At 48.0% G+C, this 22,505-nt stretch overlaps 1 protein-coding gene, 1 long non-coding RNA gene and 1 other non-coding gene across 5 annotated transcripts in view; 1 reads left to right on the plus strand and 2 right to left on the minus strand.

Moving 5' to 3' along the window:
- Window positions 1-22,505, plus strand: part of PTTG1 (PTTG1 regulator of sister chromatid separation, securin) — a 373,674-nt gene that overhangs the window by 181,495 nt on the left and 169,674 nt on the right. The gene's annotated exons all lie outside the window — the stretch shown is intronic.
- LOC132235919 (uncharacterized) overlaps window positions 1-22,505 on the minus strand; it is a 48,840-nt gene that overhangs the window by 14,958 nt on the left and 11,377 nt on the right. For both annotated transcript variants that reach the window (XR_009453124.1, XR_009453125.1), the window contains exon 2: window positions 16,559-16,637. This is a non-coding gene — a long non-coding RNA (uncharacterized LOC132235919). The remainder of the gene's footprint in view (window positions 1-16,558; window positions 16,638-22,505) is intronic.
- On the minus strand, window positions 22,046-22,166 carry LOC132236314 (small nucleolar RNA SNORA28). Its single transcript, XR_009453256.1, has one exon. It is a non-coding gene; the product is annotated as a small nucleolar RNA SNORA28 (small nucleolar RNA).

Below are 22,505 nucleotides of genomic sequence, written 5' to 3' on the forward strand. Positions count from 1 at the left end.
ACAGTTGTTTCCTTTCTTTAGTCAATCTCTCTCTCTCTGTCATCTCAGTCTAAAGCAGTGGTTCTCAACCTTGGCTGCACATTAGAATCACCTGGGAATCTTTTTAAACTCCTGATCTCTGGGCCTCATCCTCCGGAAATTCTGTTTCTTTGTTACTAATGTTGTGGCCACACCCCATAACAAAGAAACAGAATTTCCGGAGGATGAGGCCCAGAAATCAGGATTTTAAAAAGATTCCCAGGTGACTCTACTGTGCAGCCCAGGTTGAGAGCCACTGGACTCTAAAGACAATCCTAATGAGGCTCCAGCTTTTTCCAAGGAGCACTCTCCAGCTGGGATACCAAGGCAGCTGTGGCCTCCGCTCACGTGTGCCTGCTCCCTGCTATTTCTAGCTCATCTCTCATCAAGGTCCTTTTCCTTTCTCCAAGGTAACTAGGATACAGACTTGTTAGGCCTGGCCCTCAATTCCCTGAGGCGGCCAACACAGCGCCTTGGACAGGCGGACACATGGGGAAGCCAAAAAGGACAGAATCAATAGGAAAAAATTTATCCTGAAAATGGGGCAGAGCTTCTGCCTCCAACGTTTCCACCTTTCATGGATCCAAAATTTTAAGAATAATTTTTCTATGCCAAAATCATTGTAGCTTCCACCACCTCCAAAACTGCTCCTGTTATTACCAAATCCATATAGACACCCTCACTGCCACCAAATCTACCACCACCACAACTGCCACCAAAGCCATCTCAACCAGGTTCATCCAGGTTACAGCATAGAATATTATTTGGTGATAAAAATAAATAAGGTACTGATGCATGCAATAACCTGGATTATTCTATCTGAAAGAAGCCAGGCCTACATATTGTATGATTTTGTTTATATGAAATGTCTAAATTAGGCAAATCTATAGAGACAGAAAGTAGACCAGTGATTGCCTAGGGCTGGGGAGAGTGGGGAAGAAATTGTTAGGGACTGCTAATGGATAGAGATTTCTTTTTGGGATAATGGAAATACTATAAAATTTATTTCGGTGATGGTTGCTCAGCTCTGTGAGTATATGAAAAAGCACTGAACCAATACTTTAAATTAATGACTGTTATTTAAATTATATCTCAATAAAGCTGTTATAATAAAAATTAATAATAAGGCCTATGTTACCACATAGCTTCTCAGGGACTCAGTTCCTCATTCAGTCATTCATTCATCCAGTATTCATAAAATCCAACCATGTGCCAGGCACCATTCTGGTCCCTGAGCATACAGTGGTTTACAATCCAGACAAGGGCTGGGCCCTCACAAGGCTAACATTCTAATGAAGGGAGGCAGAATATAAACAAATAGATTTTAGAGAGATCATTTCAGATAGTGGTACCTGCCACAAACAAATTAAATGGGTGTTTTAAGATAGAAAGTGACTGGGAGGAAGGGGGAAGTCAGCTACTTTAAATAGGTTGTCAAGCAAAGCTTGTTTAAGTTGCCCTGTAACTGAGTCATTCATTCATTCATTTGTGCAAACATCCTTTGAGCTTCTACAGGCATTGAGATAGGAACTTGTTCCATTGCCAATTCAGCATCAACCAATCCTTTTTTGGGTGGACTAATCTGTTTCCTTGCTCAAACCAGTGCCCATCTGATTTGTGATAAGTCTTTATGGCATCTTTCCCTTTCTCTGTCTATAGGAGGGTGGAGGTAGCAAAAATTGTTTCCCCTTGAGACAGTGAAGTAAAAATCATTCAACAGTTACAGAGAAAACCAGAATATAAAACAAATATTTTCTCAAAGTCAGTGCCACAGACTAAACATTGGTTTTGTTCAAGCCTCTGGGGATTTCCCTATATCTTACATAAACCTGGTTGACAAATGAGAAATGGAGCCCCAATGGGTGAAACTGCTAGTCGGTCGGGCTGTGGTCTTGGCTTAACAATTCCAGTGGGCCCTCCGGTCCAGACTTGGGTGGTTCAGAACAGTTCTTTGAGTTTCTTTACAAACTAATGGCTTTCCCTATGAGGACCCTAATCCCAGTCCAGTGATCAGAGAGTACTAGGTGGCTCGGAGACCCCTGACTCCCAAAGGCTCACCAACAATGTTGTAAAATTTTTTATTTATTGATTTGAAGGAGAGAGAGAGAGAGAGAGAGAAAGAGACATTGACTTGATGTTCTACCCATGTATGTGTTGTGCCCAGATTTCAAGATTCCCAAGGGCCCACCAGGGAGCCAGCGAGTCCGATGCAAAAGCAAAGAATCCTTCATTTCGAACTAGTTCGGCTCCCCAACCACACTCACCGATGCAACGGTAAGCCCAGTGGCCGAGAGAGACAGACCGAAGCCTGATGGGACGGGGGGGGGGGGGGGGGGGGGGGGGGGGGTTTATAGGGGGGTGGAGTAAGGGCAGGAGAGGGGACTGTGGCCCTGCCGATTGGCCAGGCACGAGTTGGTGTCTCATTACACAGGATGTAGTCATATTGATGGCGTGCACGTCCCTGATTATCATTGGTTAGTCCAGAGAAATCCTGGGCGTGGCCAGCAGAGGCCTGGGCCTCCGGGAAGAAGCCCCCACCGAGCACATGGCTCTGCCCAAAAATGGAGGACCCAGGGCAAGATGGAGGGCGCAGTCCTCGCCCCTCCCAGGGCGAGCTGAGCCCGGGCTCCAGGGGCCAGTCCGGTTGCCGGGGGTCCAGCAGATTGACCAGTTCCAGCCCAGACAGGAAGTCCACGTCCTCTGTCTCGTCCCTGGGGGCGCCGGCGATCGCCTCCTCCTCCATCTCCTCGGGCGAGGGCACGCGCCCCGCCACCGCCACCGCCACTGCCACGCGGGTCCGGTCCCAGGGCGGCGGGTGGGTGGCGGCCTGTGCCGGGCTCACGCCGTGGGCTGGGGAGTCGGTGCCCGAGGTCGCCAGCAGCGTGGTCAGGCTGTGCCTCATGGGGCCCGGCGGCCGGCCCACGTAGGCCCCGCGACGACTCGCCCTTTCATATGCATTCATTGGTGCTTCTTCTATGTGTCCTGACCAGGGACCAAACCCACAACCTTGGCACATCAGGACAATGCTCCAACCAACGGAGCTATCTGGCCAGGGCTTCACCACCAATTTGAATGCCACCCAAAGTGGGTATTTGTGAGCTTACATAGAGCAAACAGCCCCTTTGCCAGGATCTGAGGCAGGTCACAAAAGGCAGACTGAGCCTTTCCCTCCTGCGGCCACCGTAGGAGCGCCAGCGGTCAAAATGAAGTTCAATCCCTTTATGACTTCTGACTGAAGCAAGAACTGTAAAAGGTATTTCTTTTTTTTTTTTTTTTTCAGAAACATCAATGATGGGAGAGAATCATTAATAGGCTGCCTCCAGCAGGCCCTCAGGCATGTGCCCTTGACCAGAATCAAACCGGGGACCCTTCAGTTTGCAGGCTGACACTCTATACACTGAGCCCTACTGGCTAGGGCTCTTTTTCTTTTTTCATTGATCCTCATCCACTGATTTTTAGAGAGAGTGGAAGGGAGGGGGAGAGACAGAGAGAGAAGTATTGATGTGATTGGTTGTCTTCCACACACTGAGGTTACGTGTCCTTGACGAGAATTGAACCGGGGACCCTTCAGTCCACAGGCTGATGCTCTAGTCACTGAGCCAAACCAGCTAGGGCTGGAAAAGGCATTTCAATGCACCTTCCCACATTTGAAGGAAGATTATGTCTTCTCCTCTTTCCAAAGAGCTGAGACAGAAGTACAATGTTCAATTCATGCCCATCCGAAAGGATGATGAAGTTCAGGTTGTTCGAGGACATTACAAAGGGCAGCAAATTTCCAAAGTAGTCCAGGTTTACAGGAAGAAATACGTCATCTACACTGAACGAGTACAACGGGAGAAAGCTAATGGTACAACTGTTCATGTGGGCGCTCACCCCAGCAAGGTGGTTACCACGAGACTAAAGCTGGACAAAGACCACAAAAAGATCCTTGAACGTAAAGCCAAATCTCGCCAAGTAGGAAAGGAAAAGGGAAAATACAAGGAAGAAACAATTGAGAAGATGCAGGAATAAAGTAATATCATATACAACTTTCATTAAAAACTTAAAATGAAAAAAAAGGCAGACTGATCTCAGGAGACAAAGGGAAAAATCCAAATTTGTATCTTACTTGAGTCTCATCACTTTTTTGGGCTGTAGTTTTTCCATTTGTGACGCGAGGAGGTCAGACCAGTTCTGGGACGACTAAGACCAGACCTACATTCTGCCACACTTACTCTGGTCATGCATGGCAGATGTCACTAATTGATCAGGTACTCTTGGGAATCAGCCTCAGAATTTTTCTCAACACAGTCTTCTAGTCATGTATCACCAATGGATCAGCATTGGCACATAGCTTAGCAGCTACTAGCCATGTCCCTGAACTGGGTTGCTTCTAAAGGGCCCATCCAGCCCAGATAGTCAGAAGCATTAGAGCTTCTAGGTTTGCAATCACAATAGGAGGCCAGTATGGGAGCGGTAGGAAAGGAAGGTAGACAATGGGATCAGAAAGTCCTTGGTTTGAATCCCAGCAGCTCCACTTACTAGTGATGCAAACTCGTGTGAGTTAGTTCTCATTGAAAACAGGATCAGAGTTCCTGACACGTAAGGGTTGTACAAATTAAATTAGGTAATACTTATAAGGTGCCTATTGCTTGCCCACGGAACATAGACACACTCAGCAAATGTGTACACCCAGAGACTTGCCTTCTACTCTCTCTGTGCCACACAGCAGAGAAGCCCTGACAAGTGGCTTCTGACTTGTGCTGCCTGGAGTCCCCTCCTCCACAGGCTGTCTCTTCTGTCAATGTCAGATTGTTCTCCGCACTTCCAAAGCTCCCTGGGGCCTGCTGTCACACCAGGGAACTCAGAGCAACCTGGCAGTCGTTTGGGCATGGCAGAAGCTTGAGAGAACCATCTGAGGTCAGTGAGCTGTGGGCTTTCCGCTGGCTCTCACGCTTGGCCTCTGCTTAAGGACGACAGCACCAGATGCTGGGTGCAGATGGGAATGTAGTATCCTAGAAGCAGGGCGGGAGCTGGGCTGTTTTTCATCTCCCAGTTTAGGTACCAGGGGCCGTTATAGGAAAAGGTGGTTTCTAATTTCTCTAGACCCCAGATGGCAAATTCATGGCCGAAATATCAGCAATCCCTCCACAGATACCACACTGCTATTACTGTGCTGATTGAGACCTGGGTTCTCTGGGAAGTAGATTGAGAGATCTGCATGCAGGAATTTTACTGCGGATACTTTCAGGACCAACAGCTGTGGGGAGGGACGGAAGCAGGATGAGGCAGGGGAGAAACTGAATTATGATGTAGGTGCAAAAAAGGTCACTACTGGGAGCTCAGGAGCTGGAAGGACCTGTGCGAACGTGCCTCCTTTAGAACAGTTTCATCACTGTGGAAAGTTCTACTGGACGGCACTGCCCTGGACCCACGCCCCCATGATGCCCCTTTATCAACTTCCAAAGTTAGGGCATCCCCCAAACACCTGTGTTTCCCTTAGCAACCCATCTGTCAATGGGTGGTGATGGTGAGCAATGATAAGGGATATGTAAACGTGGGTGTTAACAGAAATAGCTATCAAGTGCAAGCCCTTCTGGGCAACTAGGGACCCACAGATGGATTCTTCTCCTCAAAAGTCAGTATTTGTAAGGTCAGATGTACAGTTCATATACTTCACTTATTCATTCATCCAACAAACCTTTATTAGGTTCAGTCTAGAGCTGAGCACTGAGCTGAACGCTGGGGATATCAAGATGCATCAGAGATGGTCCTTGCCCTTAGGATGTTTATGTTATATATATTTTACCATAACACCAGCAAAAAAAGGTTCAATAGGAAAAAAAAAAAAAGGTTCAATGAGGTCATTGTATAAGGCCTCAGTACAGGGCCAAATACTTATTATTATCACTTTTTTTCCCTAGAGGTATTCTAAGAAAGAAAGGAATCAAGAGCTAGGGGAGAGGCATGTAAGTTGGCTAACTCTGTCTGTGGTCTGAGTCAGGGACCCTTTCACCGCTGAGGTGACAGTGGTTGAGACTTGGCTGTAGAGTTGGAAGGGGGAGTTGGGGAGGCCAAAACTGCAACTCCTGTAAATTCCTGCAAGGCAGCTCCCCACACTTAGCAGGAACTGGAGCTGGGTATGGTCCACCTGGGTGAGCCCTTCTCTATGACTGCCTGAAGTCCTGTTCTTTGTCCTCACAATTTCTGGGCCTGAGACTTTTGCATTTGGTATCTTGACTGCTGACCTGTTCCAGCAGCTGCTAAACCACTGACGGGCTTTCTTTGAAACCCCAGTGGGCGGGCAGAGAATAAGTAAGCCTGGCCCTCCCAGCTTTTGTCCAGAGAGAAAACAGCGGGCGCACCTGCTCTTAGAGGCCTCAGTTGCTGCCAGATCTCCTTTGTACATTCTCTGTATAGATATGATTTTAGAGGAAAGACCTTTAGGAGTCATCTTCATCTAACCCACTCATTTTACAATGAAGTTAATACAATGCCAGGGAAGGAAACAGACTTGTCATGAAAGGCTACGGTTCGAATCCCAGCCAGCTGCTTTCAAGCTTTGCAACTCAGGCAAGTTATTTAACTTCTGGAAGCCTCACTTCTCCTCCGGAAAGTAAGGATAGTAAGACCTTTCTTTTGGAGATCTGGGGAACGAAGGCCACGGTGGAGCTGAAACTCACTGACAGCCACGTGACAGATGCTGAGTGGCACCTACTCGGAGATCACTCTCTACACCAGCCACATCTCTTCACTCTCCATCACTTGCCCAGTGTTACTGTCTCCTGACATGTATCCTGACCTGACACTGTTTATGTGTGTACTTCTTGTTTCATTCTTCCCCCTTCCTCCCCTGGAGAGTACCTCTGGCCCACTCTGGCCCCGCAGCTAGGGCTGTGTCTAGCACATTACTGGCATTTATTAAATGTTTGTGGAATAAATGGCACTCTAGCATCACTCTGGGATTAGATCAAGCTTGTTTATTCGAATGCCACACAACAAAAGGCCCCTTTAGGTAAATTATTTCAGTAACTGTTAAGAAGCCAGCAGCCTGAGAGAGAGATATTTAGCTGTATGAACAGGAGGTAGTTCATCTCTCCAGGGCCTGAAAGAGTAAATGAAATGAAGGCTTTTTGTGCCAGTACCTCCTTTGCTGGAACCCAGTATCCAGGAAACCCAGGAGAAGCACTGGGTGCTGAGGGTAGAGGTGGGAGGAAGATGGATATGAGGTGGGTAAGACAGTGAGACAGTGGGGGGACTAAAATTACACAGAGCTAGATTGTTTCTTCTAGGATTTTGAGTTCTTAGAAATCATTGTGTTGAACCAGGGCAGCTTAGTGGTGGAATACATAGGCTCTGGGTCCAAAATTAGCTTCATCCCTACTGCCTGTGTGATTTGGAGTCAGGATGGTTTCCTCTCTGAGCCTCAGTTTCCTCATCTGTAAAATGGGATGATAACAATACCAGGTACTTTACAAAGTTATCTCCTGGTTAAAAGATCAGCATAGTGTACTGTTGAAATACATCTCAAGGCTCAAGAGGGAGCCACCCTTGCGTGGGGTGTCAAGTCAGTAGGCCAAAACTTAGGTAACTTCATATCATGAACATACTCTGCCTGACCAGATATGCAGTATATCTAGTCAGTGAATCCCCAAGCGCCAAGCTACCTCAGGGCTCTATACTTATTTCCTTCTTCCTTATTCATTTTCTATCTTTCTCTTCCCTGTTCCTTATTCTTTATTCTATGAAAGCTTCCTGCCTTTCTCCCCCTTTCAAAGTTCTCTGGATCCTTGGGAATGAAGACTGCCTGCTTCATGAAGTATTAAATAGTTGTTTATATTACCTAATTGCCTTCTTTAATCATTTTTAACCGTGCTCAGTGCAGGGGAGTGGCTGAATAATTCTTAGCTACGTTTTCATCCAAATGAAATGTTAAGATCCAGAGCAGAGACATGCCTTCCAGTTGGTGTCAGAGCGTAGGCTAGAACTCATTGCTCTTGGTTCCTGCTCTTCATTCCACTATCTGTTGTGGCTGCCAATTCTTGTCCCCAAGAGCCTTAGAGTCTAAGAGGGGAACCTGAATGTGTAAAAAATAAATCTCAGGAACACAGAAGAGTGACCACTGAGGCTTAGTACGTGCAGTGACTTCAGGATCTTCAGAAAGAACCCCTTAACCCAGAATGATGGTGATAAGTATAGTTTATTGAGTGCTTTTTTCTTTTCTTTTTTTTTTTTTAACTATATTTTATTGATTTTTTACAGAGAGGAAGGGAGACAGAGAGTTAGAAACATCGATGGGAGAGAAACATCGATCAGCTGCCTCCTGCACATCTCCCACCGGGTATGTGCCCGCAACCCAGGTACATGCCCTCGACCGGAATCGAACCCGGGACCCTCCAGTCCGCAGGCCGACGCTCTATCCACTGAGCCAAACCGGTTTCGGAGAGTGCTTTTTTCTATATGCAAGACACTGGATGAATGCCTTAAATGAATCATGTCATTTAATCTTCAAAGCAACCCTGGGAAGTAGGAGCTCACAGGACTCCCATTTTATAGATGTGGAAAGTAAGGCCATAAGAAGTTTAGTTCAAGGCCATGTTAAGAGAGTTCTAAGCAGAGCCATTCTATGCGGCTTCCCCTCCTTGCCTCACCATAGAATGAAGTTCCACTCTTAAAGAGTCCTGCCTCTGGTTCACAGCCTCACCCCCTGCAAACATTCAAGACTATACACGAAGCCTTGCCTGTTGTGTACACATCAGAATGTATCAATCTGTTCACAGTAGGCTCTCAGAGTTGAAAGAAATATTAGCAATAATAATAGCTAATACTATTGTTGTGAGTTCACTTAACCTTTAAAAACAAGACCATAAAGTAGTACCATTATTATTCTTGTCTTACAAATGCAGAAACAGAAGCAGAGAGAGGTTAAGTAAGCGGTCACTGGAAAGGCATAGCTGATAAACAGAGCAAGGCCTTGAACCTGGGCTACAGGCAACCTTGTGCTCCTCACTTTACACTGTCCTGCCTCATGGCTGACTACCCACCCACTTGCTTAATACCTATTTGCAGGCTCAGGTGCTCCTCTGTGAATCTGAAAAAAAAAAAAAAAAGCCACAAATACTCTCAGACACATACCTCTGTAATTTTAGGGGATTCCAAAAGCCTCTGGTATTTATCAGAGAATCTCCAAATCAGGGGTCCTCAAACTTTTTAAACAGGGGGCCAGTTCACTATCCCTCAGACCGTTGGAGGGCCGGACGATAGTTTAAAAAAAAACTATGAACAAATTCCTATGCACACTGCACATATCTTATTTTGAAGTAAAAAAACAAAACGGGAACAAATACAATATTTGTATTTGCATGTGGCCCGCGGGCCGTAGTTTGAGGACCCCTGCTCCAAATGGTCAACTCAACTCAACCTAGACTCTCTACCTCTTATCTTTTTCCTACAACATCTCCAGCAGTGCCTTTAGCCTTGCTTGACCATCGCTAAAAGTGGGAGCTTCCTACTTCCCTGGCAGCTCATTCCTCAAACAGCAAGACTTAATAGAAACTTCTCTCTGGTGAGATGTCTGCCTCTCAGAGGTCACTGCACAGAGTCTGGAGCCTCAGAGAACAAGTCAACACCCAGACAGCTCTTCAGATGACAGCCCGCAGTCACCCCATTCCACCCCTCCTTCCTGGAAGGCTTCTGAAAGGCAGGGACCCAGACCTCTCAGCCTGCCGCTATCTCCTCTGTGAAGGCTCCTTCTTAAAGTGAGAGGCACTGAGTTTAGGGCCTTGCTGCTTCCAAAAGGATGTCCTCACAGCTGCAGAGGGCAGGCGTTGCTGGAGAGAGCCTAAAGCCCCTTTCCCACCTAAGAGCAGGTGTGGATACTGAGACTGGACTGTACATCTCTGGACCCAGATTAGTCCTTCTGCAAAATGATGGGTGTTGATTAGATTGGGGTTGCAAACTCAAATGTTCACTGGGACCAGGCTGATGGTAGAAACATCGAGGACTATTCATTACTTCTACAAAGAGGTAGGTTCTCTTCTGATTTCCTTAAAACATGCCGCCCTCGTCGTCTCTCACTTCCTATTTCTGAAGGTGCCATAGAGGCAAACCATCTAAAGCAGGGGTGGGGAACCATTTTTCTGCCAAGGGCCATTTCTATACTTATAACATCATTTGAGGGCCATACAAAATTATCAACTTAAAAATTAGCTTGCGGCCTGGCCGCCGTGGCTCAGGGGTTAAGCATCAACCTATGAATCAGTGAACCAGGAGGTCGTGGTTCGATTCCTGGGCAGGGCACATGCCATTGCAACCTCCATCCCCACTGTGGAGCCTGCAGGAGGCAGCCAATCAGTGATTCTTTTTCATCATTGATGTTTCTAACTCTCTCTCCTTCTCCCTTCCTCTCTGAAATCAATAAAATCTATATATATAAAACCCTAATACATGAATAGACCAAACAGCGGGACAACCAAACAACCGGTCTCTATGACGTGCACTGACCACCAGGGGGTGTGCGCGGAACATGGTGGGCATCAGCTGCAGTGGGATGATGAAGCAGGTAAGCGGGGGCACCAGACCAAGGTGGGGTGCCAGTCGCTGTCATCGGGGCAAGCCTCTGGTAGTTACTAAAAATTCTTTGCTCCCTTGAGCCCTGGTCCCACCTGGCACTCACACCTGCTGCCAGCGCCAGCCCCGCTCGCACCCACTGCCAGTGCCCAGCACTGGTCCTGATCACCCCTGAGGGCTTCTCCATCTCTCCCTGCTCCTGAGGGGTGATCAGGGCAGCAGCCGCCGCTTGCACCTGCTGCAGCGCCAGCCCCAATCACTCCATGACATCAGCAGGTGCGAGCAGGGCCAGCACCGTCAGCATGTGGGAATGGCGCTGCCTGCAGACAGAGGATCAGGGGCCATGGCAGAAGGGGCCGGGCAGGGGAGCAGAGGATGGGCTGAGACCTGCCCCTGTACCTACTGCAGCCTCAAGGCCCACAGTTCCTTTCAAGGTGCACAAATTCGTGCACTGGGCCCCTAGTGTATATATATATATATAAAAATTAGCCTGCTATATTTGGTCAAACATTTAATTAACTCACCCCCTAATGCCTTGGCAGGCCAGACCAAATGATTCCAAGGGCCTTATACAGCCTGTGGGCTGGATGCTCCCCACCCCTGACCTAAAGTAATAAAAAAAAAGATGCCAAGGGTGAAGTAAAATGGTAAGTGGCACTTGGTCTCAGTGGAAGGGACAAAAGGGGACTGTGGCCCTCTCCCTGCCCACAGGAGCAGCTGTGGGCAGCTGTCTACCTGGGCAGCTGACACTCAGCATCACAATTGGTGCCAGGTGCACACGCAGGCCCAGTGTTAACAGATATTACAAACTTTCTAAAGAAGTTGGACACATGAATTTTTATGTGAAATCTCCCAATTTTTAAAATGTTGGCTCAAATTTTTCTTAAACCGTGGGAGAGCGAAATACAATATGTTCTGAACACTGAGCCGCCAGTCTGCAATCTCTAGAGTGGGTGTTTTTAAACCTTTCTGCTAGAACGTTCTGTGGAGGGAGAAGTGAAGAGGGAAGGAGGACAGGAAGGAAGGATGGATGGCAGGAACCACGGGGACACCTCTTTCAGTCCTGGCTCAGCAGAGGGTGAGGGAGAGGGAACGGCCTGGCCTTTCCATGCTGTAAGGCTTTGTTTAGGTTAACCATCCTGCCCTCTAGCTTCCAGCTTTCACTTGGGAGAAATATAATGGCCCCAGGCCTCAGCAGTGTGTGAGCAGGTCTGAACAGCATGCTCTGGTTTGTGGTTGGAGGGGAGGGGCCCTGGCTCCCAGGGCTGGTGGAGGGAAGATAGGGGAAGGCATCCTAGGCCAGAGGAGGGCTCTGAGCTCCAGTCTCAGGCTGGGCTGCTCCCGGCCTTGCTTTTAGCTCTCCAAGCACCCCGGATGTATTTCCGACGAGGCCTCTATATCAAAGAGGGAGTATACAACCCATGGATGATGTGGCTGACCGCCAGCCTGGCAGACTGCCAGAGCCCAGAGCTCGTTGGAAAGGAGCATAAACAAGGCCTCTGGTGGGCAGCTGTGACCCAGAATCTCGCAGCAGAAGAGCAGCGAGGAGAAAGAGGGAACACCACGGGGACCTTCCCCTGATCCCTCAGGCTGCCTGGGACCCAGGCATCAGTCAGGGACGGGATGGGGCTCCCCGGGGCACCAGGCAAGCAGCTGTCACATAAAAGGCTGCCTGAGCCCACTTTTAAAGAGTCTTTCTGTTCCAGCCTTCTGAGGCGGTGATTCCACAGTTCTATGATTCAGCTTTTCTCATCCTGCAGACGTCTCTCTGCATGAAGGGCATCTGTGGTTTCCCCTTTCTTGGACTCCACTGTGCTCCTTCTCTTAGCAGCACCCTAGCTATCCCTCTGGAAACCACCCCTCCTGCGCTCTCAGTCCACGTGGTTTGGGTGAAGCTGACCTGGCCTTTCTACCCGCCTGACTACAGGGTAGGCACATGTGCCAGGCCTGGCCTGGCTGATCAGCCAATTTCTTCCCTTACAGAGCCCAATGAGACCAAACCCAAGGAATTTTGCTAGAATTCTTGGGAAAAGAGAAGTTGCCAGTCACTGGCTTGGTGCACATCTGGAGGGGCTGGAGACCATCTGGCCATGATATGGGAGGAGCCATTACAGAAGATGACAGCATGGAAGGGGAGGGAGAGAAATAGAAAGAGAGGGAGGGAGAGGGGAACAGATTGATCCATTAATTGATGAGAGAGAGAGAGAGAGAGAGAGAGAGAGAGAGAGAGAGAGAGAGAGGGGAGAGAGAGAGAAACCAGAATGGCTTGAGCCCCTGGATCCAGCTTTAACTGGTAAAGTATCAAATCCCTAAACTTTTGACGAAGGGGTCCAGAATATGCCATATTGGCATAAAAATTATTTTGAGAAGGAATGTGAGCTCCTGATAGCTCTTATTTGCCTAAAAGCACAGACTCCCCAGAAGAACTCAACTGTCCTAAATGCCCTCCCTGGGGAGCAACCTGGGAAGACTGACTAGAGACTAGAATCACCAGCCTGAACAGTCATTATCATAAAACTATATCTCCCATCTATTCTCCTAAGGGCCCAATTAGCTTTCATGAAAGTAATTTGTTTTCCTTTAAATGCCCTTCTTCTCTCTCCTCCCCTTTCTCTTTTAAGATAGTATATAAACCCCCAATTCTAACCACCATTTTTCTGTAAGCTCCTGTATGTATGTAATTAAATGTCTTTTTTCTTGCCAATCCATCCATTTTCAGTTTAATCTGCAGGCCCTCAATTAACAGAACCAAAGAGCAGAGGAAACGCTTTTCCTCCCCAACCTCAGTTACATAAGCAAAAATATCCCCCCCCCCCCCAATATCAGCTTCCATGACTCCAATATTCCACACAAATCTATGACTTACTGTATAATTTACCTAAGAACTAAATTCTACTTTACTTTTTATAGGGTGTAGAGAAGCCAGCAATGACCTGGGCCTCTGTCTGAAATCAGAGGAATTTGCCTATGTAGCCTCAAGGATCCTGGCTGTATTCCTGCCCTGCCTGCCCCCCCAATACACCCTAGGCAGCCCTGGTCAGTGCCTTAGCCTGCAAAAGGGAATGTCCCTTTATGCATTCATTTGTTAATTCCACACACATTTATGGAGCACCAACTGTGTTCAGAAATGAAGTTCTTATCCTCAAAGATATTATGACTTGGTGAGGAAAAGAGACCAGTGAAAAGAATTTTACCAGAATGTGATTAGTGCTCTTAGAAAAGGGGCCTCTAGACCAGGGGAGAGAGGTATGTCATAGAAGCTTCCTGAATGAACTGATCCCTGAGCTGGATTCCACGGGGACGAGGAGCCAGCTGGGCAGAGGGTAGAGGAAATGCTTTCCATGCAGGAACAAGGAGCAGCAGGAGACACAAATGCCAGGTGGGAGAGGCTGTGGCCTGTCAGAGGAGCGGGCTGGGGGGAGGGGCAGGGCCTCCCATCAGGGAACTGGGTGGCTGGCCACCTTTCACAAGCTGGCTTTGAGGAGGCCGCGTCTTTTGTGTACAAAAACACAGATAGCAAGCAATGCAGCTCAGCCCTGAATCTGAGGCCAGGAAAAGCCTGACTCATGCCCACAGAGGAGAAAACGAGCTGGAGGATCCCTGGCTAGGGTCCTGAGTTAAAGGGGTATGACAGAACTATTGTGCACAATATATTGGTGAGCTCCCTGCTCACAGAGAAACCTTGGACCTTCCTATTGGAAATGACGATAAGCCAGTGAAGCCAGGGCCCGGGGCAAAGTCTTCCATGGTCTCTCCCACTCCTGATTCCTCCTGGATTCCCCCCATTCCCCCTGTGTGTCCTTAAGCTCTGCAGGGCCTGTGAGGACAGGCACTACCATGGATAAAAGTAGAGGTTTTTAGAGTCAGGCAATCCTGGGTCCTAATCCTGGCTGGGCCATTAAGTGTGACCTTCTTCCTTTTTTTGTTGTTGTTAATCCTCACCAGAGGATATTTTTTCCATTGATTTCCAGTGGAAGGGAGGGAGGGAGGTGGGGAGAGAGAGAAAGAGAAACATCAATATGATAGAGACACATAGATTAATTGCCTCCCGCATGTGCCCTGACTGGGGCCAGGGATCCAACCTGCAACTCAGGTACGTGCCCTTGACTTGGAATCAAACCCGCAACCCTTCGGTGAGTGAGCCAACACTAACCACTGAGAACACTGGCCATGGCAAGTGTGACCTTCTTACTCAACCTCTCCATTTGTCTCCTCTGCAAAATGAGACCAAGAATAGTACCAATTAAATAAAGTAATGCACATATGGTGACAGAGTCATGAGTTCATTCCTATACTCTTTGTATTGTCTTCATAGCACTCCTTTCTTTGGGATCCACACCATTCTATGCACTCTTTTGAGACTTTTAGTCACAGATCCTGGGCCTCTTCCTGGCCACAGGGATGGGACACTGACCATGCCCAGACAATCATGATATCCCCCCTCTTGGCAACAGCAATTGGTCTCTAGGATGAGCTCAAGATTCCTGCAGGCCAAACAGAGTCTACCTTGGGAGAGGATCTCTCCTTCCTGGAGTTACTGAGTTGGAAAAGAGAGAGCCCATCTATCAGTGGATGAAGTCATTTCTTACAGGAAAATAGAACCAAGATGATGGTGATGGTGGTGGTGGTGGTGGTGGTGGTGGTGGTGATGATGATGATGATGATGATGATGATGATGATGATGATGATAGTTATCATCATGCATTGCTGGAAGCCAAATCCACTCCTGGACTTCCCAATTCCATGACCCAATTCATTAGCATATTTCTTAAGCCAATTAGTTGAGTTTCCTTTACAGGCAGCTACAAGAATCTGAAGTCATTTGGCTTGTAAAGTTCTGAGCACAGTATCTGCCACCAGAGGAAGAGCTCAATGAATGATTATTCCAACGAAAAGGGTGAAAATGGTCTCATGCTCCTTCCCCAACCACTCTTCTCCTTCCCAGAAAACACTCTCATCCCATGTGTTCTAACTTGGGGGGCAGCCTGCTAGCTGCCTTGGCTTCCCATTTGCAACAATGGGCTGGATGGGGTAAGGATATGGTGACAGGCAGGCCAAACTGCTGGAGTCCATTCATTGTCTTCACTAGCTGAGTTTAGACAGAGACCCCCCAAAAGCTAGTAACCTTTGAAGTTCTAGCAAAGGTCAGAACTGTGCACCACCCAGTTAATTTAGGTAATAATAGTTGAAGCATCCCCACCTTAGTTCCCTTAATTCCTTAGATACTTATGTAGATCCTTATTGATTATTGTTAATCAGATACTCTGCCTACTCCCGGAAATCTATTGATGAGCTAATCAGATACTTTGTCTATTCCTGGAAATTGTTTGCTGATCTGTGTGTCATTGAAACCTCCTTACCCTAAGGGCTACTCCAGATCAATAAAAGATTGGAGCAGCCTGAGCAGTGGAGGAAGTCCTTCGGGACTTGTCCGCCTGGCCCCCCAATATTGCAAAATTATCTCGTGTCTTTTTCTCTCATTTGTTGCGCGGCTCCTCTTTCAGATACCGAACCCTACTCCACGCAGAACGTGGAGGGAGTCTTACTCGACACCAAACCACTAGGTTCCCACCAGCCAGCTTGGAAGCTGCAGCAGCCCCACTGAGGTCTCCAGCCTGCCCACTGAATGTGATTTGGATTGGCTGCAGGGCAGAGTGAACATAAACTGGAGTCCCTAACTGAGACTGAATCTTGTCGCTAGAGCTGAGTAACTTTAGTCACTTTATGTTTCTGGGCTTCTGTTTTCTTGTCTCTAAAACCAGGATACTAACAGACCTTGTTTCTCAGAGAAGTTGCAAAAATTAAATGGGGAAAAAAATAAACCTAATATTAATATTATGCTTAATATGTTCCAGTCATTGTTCTAAACACTTCACCAACTATTAGTTCAATTAACCTTCCCAATACACCAAGGAGTTAAGTGTTATTAGTCCCACTTTACAGATGGAGTAACTGAGGTGCAGAGAGGTTAGTAACTTGCCCAGCATCTTACAATAGTAAGTGGTAGTGCTGGGATTTGCGCATTCAGGCATCTGACATTCTCACCCACATCAGTATGGTCCAGGCAGGACCTAAAAACGTATACCAGAGAGTTTAAGAGAAGGAATATACCTGTCACCATATCCCTTACCCCCATGGGCAGTTGCTGGAGAGGGACTAGAAGAGATGAAAACCAAGCAAAGGGTAGGGGTAGAGATTAACAACTGTAGAAAAACACTATTTCTCCAGGGCTGAAGGGACAAAGGAACGGGTCGGAGTCACTGCAGCCCGAGAGCCACAGCCGCCTGCTGAGAACTGGGACACTGGAGGAGGAAGCCATCCTCCAGAGTCACTGCCAGAGACTGCAGGATTGTTGGTGTGTGGGGTGGGGTGGGAGGACTACATCCTGTCTTTTCCCCACCCCAGTCTCTAATCTGCCATACCTCCCATTGGCCAAACTTAATAGGAACCCAGTGGGTGGGGTAGTCTGGGAAATGTAGTTCAGCCGCCTCAGTGTTGAGCCCAGCAGGGGAAGGGCAGGGAGTGGATCTAAAGGCAAATAGTAAATGACCAGCATACCCATTGTGTTATACAGCCTCCTCATCAAAAAGCAGGGCACACAGGGGCAATTGTGCTATAAACGGCAATGGAAGGCATACACTGCAAGCCCAGAATTTGGCTCCCTTATTCCTGGTTCAATGTGTGTCCAGCACAGGAGTAGAAACCAGTGGTTATGGGCATCCTGTGATACTTGAAAAGCAGGGAAGGGCAATCCTCCTCTTAGCCTTTGGGCATCTGGAAGCTTCTACAGACAGCTCAGCACAGCTTGGTGCTGATCTGCCACAAGAAGCAAGCCCTTTTTTTTTCTTTAAAGTGAGTGGGAGCAGCCTCAAGTTCCTCAGCAACTGCTCTGGGGTCTGAGAGAAACAGATGCAGCTGCTGCTAAAAATCAGGAGGCCATTAAGTGGGATGAGGAGCCCCCCCCCCCGCCCCGCCCCCCGCCAGCTCCTTTTGCAAAGGCTGTCATCTCTGTCCCTGTGGAGTCCTCCATCCCCTCTCCCCTGCAGACCCCTATGTGACCTCAGTGAGTAACTGGGAAGCAGCTGCCACCTGCTGCTCTGGAAACAGGCAGGATCCCACAGGTGACAGCATGAGCAGGGGCTAGGGCAGGGGTGGGCAAACTGTTTGACTCGAGGGCCACAATGGGTTCTTAAACTGGACCGGAGGGCCGGAACAAAAGCATGGATGGAGTGTTTGTGTGAACAATATAAATTCAAAGTAAACATCATTACATAAAAGGGTACGGAAGGGTACGGTCTTTTTTTTCAATAGTTTTATTCATTTCAAACGGGCCGTAGTTTGCCCACGGCTGGGCTAGGGTTAGGCCAGAGCATAAGAGAAGATGTGGAGTCTGAGCCTGTCCTGCCAGAATGTCATAGAGATGGTTTTGGGAACCCTTCCCTTTGATCCAGAATTCTGCCTCTAGGAATTTATCACACAGATAATCTTACACAAGTGCATGAAGACTTCCAGACAGACTACTCACTGCAGTATGCATTGCAATTAGCAGAAGACTGGAAAAAACACACAAAACAAGTAGGCAATAAGAGGTGATTTGACTAAACAAATTATGGTGTATTTGAACAATGGAATGCTCTGTGCTCTTATAGGGAATGAGACCCATCTGTATGTGCAGAAACAGGCTGATCTTCCAGATTAATTCAGTGAAAAATGCAAGGGACAGAACAGTGTGTCCAGTATGCTCACATTTGGGGGTGGGTAGGGAGGAAGAGGTGTTTTATGTATATTAGACAAGCATCTCTTGCTATCCAAATCTGTTTGGTTTCTGAGTTTCAAAAGTGAGGGCTCAGAAAGCAAGGGATGCCACCCTTATTGGAATCTCTGATTCCTGCATTTAATTTCAGAGAGCAAATAACAAGAGTTCATAGGTAAATAGTTCATCCGAGAGGCTATCAGAATCCACTTTGTTCCTAGGTTGGAATAGTGTGGGGATAACCTGAGCAGAGGGTAGGGATATCTGTATATGCAAAACTTTCACCCCATGTATGTGTGGACTTCCCTCTGGGAAGATACACAGGAAATTGGTCAGTAGTGGCTGCTGCCAGGAGGGTAATTCAGCCCCAGGGAAATGGGTGGAAGGGAGACTTATTTTGCAGTTTACACACATGTTGTGGGGTTTTAAAATGGCCCCAAGTTCTTTGAGAGGTGGGTCTATGTTCCCTCCTGTTTGATTTGAGGGGGTTTGCATCTGCTTAGAGCAATAAAGAATGGTGCAAGTGACATTATGTGACCTTTAAGGCTAAGCCATAAAAGTTCAGGCAGTTACATCATGCTTCTTGGATTGCTTGCTCTGGGACAGTCTCTCTCAGACCCCAGCCACCATGGTGGGTGTGAAGCCAAAGCCACACCAAGTGGCCTGTGTAGGCTCTGTGGTCCCCAGTCCCATCTGAGCTCCAGCTGAGAGCTAATGTTCTAGGCCAGCCACATGAATGAGCCATCATAGAATTTCAGCCCCAGTCAAGCATGCAAATAACTGTACCTTCATACAAATGACAACACCAGGTGCCCCAGGTGAGAACCATCTGTGTGAACAAAGTCAACAAACAAAACTGCAAGAGACAGTATAACACATTGTTGTTTTCAGCCATTAAGCTTTGGGGTAGGTGTGTGTATGTGTGAATATTTTCACATGTATTACCTAGCCAAAATCAAGAGTATCTTCCTTGATGGTGCAAAATGTGTAATGTGCAGTATGTACTTTATTCCTCACTAGGTGCACGGCCATTATGTCCATTTCATAGATGAGAAAACCAAAGCTCTGAGGGGTTCTTTGGTTACTTGTCCAAGATCATATATCTCTTAAGAGGCAGCTCTGGCCCTAACCGGTTTGGCTCAGTGGATAGAGCGTCAGCCTGCAGACTCAAGGGTCCCAGGTTCGATTCTGGTCAAGGGTATGTACCTTGGTTGCGAGCACATACCCAGTAGGGAGTGTGCAGGAGGCAACTGATCGATGTTTCTAACTCTCTATCCCTCTCCCTTCCTCTCTGTAAAAAATCAATAAAATATATTTAAAAAAAAGAAAGAAAGAGGCAGCTCTGGGGTATGAAACCAGGAGGTTCTCAGTCCCAGGCTAACTGTCATGCCAGGCTCTCATTCCTTGCCCACTGTGGGCCTCAGTTTCCCCCGTGAGGGGTTCAGAATGAGGGAGGTGGAAAACTCAAAAGCCTGTGCAGTAACGTGGAGGGCTGAAGCGGGTGTGGTGGGCTCTGTCTGGAGCAGCCTCAACTCAGCTCTGGGTAAGCCAGCTCAGAATTATCAAATCTTTGCATTTTTAAAGGGAAGCCAAAAACAGATTTTTATGTGCAATCTATTCCTGTTCTGATGCTGGCAACTAATTCTTCTCTCTCTTTTTTTTTCTTTCTACACTTGATCTTAGCCAAAAGGCCGAGAAGCCATCTTTTTTTCTTTTCTTTTCAGACTGAAAAGCAAAACAAAAGCAGCCAATTTGCCTCTCTGGACTAGAAGATCTCTAAGGAGGCTTTGGCTCAGACATCTCGACTTCCAGTAGTAGAACCTCTCTGGGGAGACAGCTCACATTCCAATCCCAAGAGGCTCAGATCTAAGAAAGGAGAGGGAGTGTGAAGATAGATGTTCCTTCCTCTCCTGCTACCCACCCTGCCAACAGTGGTAGGGAGGCAGGGGGTGCCGGGAAGCCAGGCCTGGGGAGCTGAGCACTGCAGGAGGGCGGTGAGCTTGTGATGAATCAGCTGCCATAAGCTGTTGGCCTCCCCAGAGTTGTCAGGCTGTTCCCTGGGGCTGTGGGAGCAGACAAGGCATTGGGGGAGACTGAATTTCCGTTGCAATGGGAAAACAGCAGGCCCACACCAGCCATTGTCTCCACCTCTCCTCCTCACCCCACTGCTTTTCCAATGGGAACCCTGCCCTTGCTGCCTCCTCTAATCGACCCTCCTTATGTGGAGGGAGCATCGATCCAATCCCTGCTGTCTTTCTGGGCCTCTCCTCCACCCCTAGAGTCTTCGATTCCCTCCTGAGCCTGGGTCTTCAGCTGACTTGTCTTCCTCTGAGACACAGCCTGACAGAGTGCACGGTGTGATTGATGAGCTCAGAAGCTCTGGCTGGCAAGCAGGTGGGCAGCCAGCCAGAGACACGCTTTCACAAGATAGCAGAGACCCCCGGGGGGGGTGGGGGGCAGGAGAGCTCACAGCTACCAGGAGGCTCCCTGGGGTCACCCCACTGCTAACCCCCCTCCCGCCCCCTGGGCAGAGCAGATAGCCACATGGGCCATTGGTACAGCACCGGACACACAGTCAATGAGAATGCTCCCGCCTTTTCCCACTTCGAGACACACACACAAGGAGGTGGATATGGGAAACTTTTTAAAGCTGGGAATGTCGGTCACTCAGCCATGCCACTCAGTCCAGGTGTGTATAATCTGCCCATTCACTCATCCATTCATTCGTTCATGCAAAATGAGGGATTACTGTGGGGATCAGCACTTTGTTGTAATTGCTAGGTGGTCTGGGGGGAGGAGGGAGGGCGGGTTTGAATCCAGGCTTCTGTGGTTTTCTAGCTGGGTGACCTTGGGCAGGTCACGTCACTTCTCTAAACTGCTGCTTCTCTCTCGGGGTTGCCTCTGTGAGATTCAGTCAGACAATACATGTAAGTACTTAGATGATACATGTTACAAATGAGGAAACTGAGGCCCAGAGAGGAATGGATTTGTGCAATCGCACACAGCAAGTCAGTGGCAGAGCTGGGGTGAGAGCCCTGACATCCTGCCTGCTGGTTCAGGGCCCCTCCCACCCTGTCCCCACTTCTGTCAGTCCGCCTTCCCTCTCCAGCCTTCGGCCTTTGAAGGTGTCAGGAGCCAGCAGATTGGAGCTGACAGGAAATCCCTGAGTGCCTTTTACTAGGGTGAAGGCATAGAGTTACAGGGGGGGCAGACGGGGAGACCCATTAGGGAGCTAATGCTGAGTTCCTGTCAGTTCCATTAGTGCGTCTGATTAACCCATTAGCACCCACTGGAAGCAGGAAGCACAGGGACCCCGGAAGGGATGAGTCACAAAGTCAGTCAGCTTTGATGAGGCCCCAGGGAGCAGAGCTGGAGAGACTGAAAAGGAGTCTTGCCTCTTTCCTTGGATAGTGGGCTTCCTGAGAAAAGGTGTCATCAGGTAGGTCAGGGATGAAAAGACCAGGCAGGACTCAGAATCAGGGCGATTGGGAGCTCAGTGGAGCCCCTTGAACTGACCTTTTGTGCAGATGTGACAACTGAACAGCAGAGAAAAGGAATTTGTGTCTGAGTCACTCACAGAGAATCCAGGGTTCCCGCCCATCATACCACTTTACAGGACTCAAGTGTGTTACAGGAACCATGGCTAAAAATACAGCCAACCATTATTAGGGTACTGCTAACTACTGTACATGCATTATCCTATTTGTTATTTATTTATTATTTTACACTGTGAAGTCTATAGAACGGCTTGTCTCAGAGGAGAGAGCACCAGAATGAGTGGGACTTTCTTGCTACAGCGAGCTCAAATTGCATCAGATAGTTCTGACGATCTGCTATAGTGTTGCTTGCAATGCATTATTTTATTCTCAAGGAAACCCTGGGAGGTAGGCACTATACCCCCAATTCACACGGCAAAACTGAGATTCAGAGCAGTTGAGTAATTTGCCCCGTCAGACCGGTAACACACAGAAGAGCCAAGATATGGACCCTGGCAGCCTGAGCACCAAATCCTCATCTTTGTCATCCTGCCATCCTACTGAGCAGCTAAGACAGACAGAACCACTATTTGATAAAAACTTCCTACAGAGTCCTTCACATAGTGATGCTGTTATAACCAGGAGCAAACTTTCCTCTATCCTCAAGGTTCTTTTGGCTGGTCTAATAATCAAATAGCCACATGGCAGAT

Source organism: Myotis daubentonii, chromosome 5 (assembly GCF_963259705.1).
Source record: "Myotis daubentonii chromosome 5, mMyoDau2.1, whole genome shotgun sequence".
Classification (NCBI taxonomy): Eukaryota; Metazoa; Chordata; class Mammalia; order Chiroptera; family Vespertilionidae; genus Myotis; species Myotis daubentonii.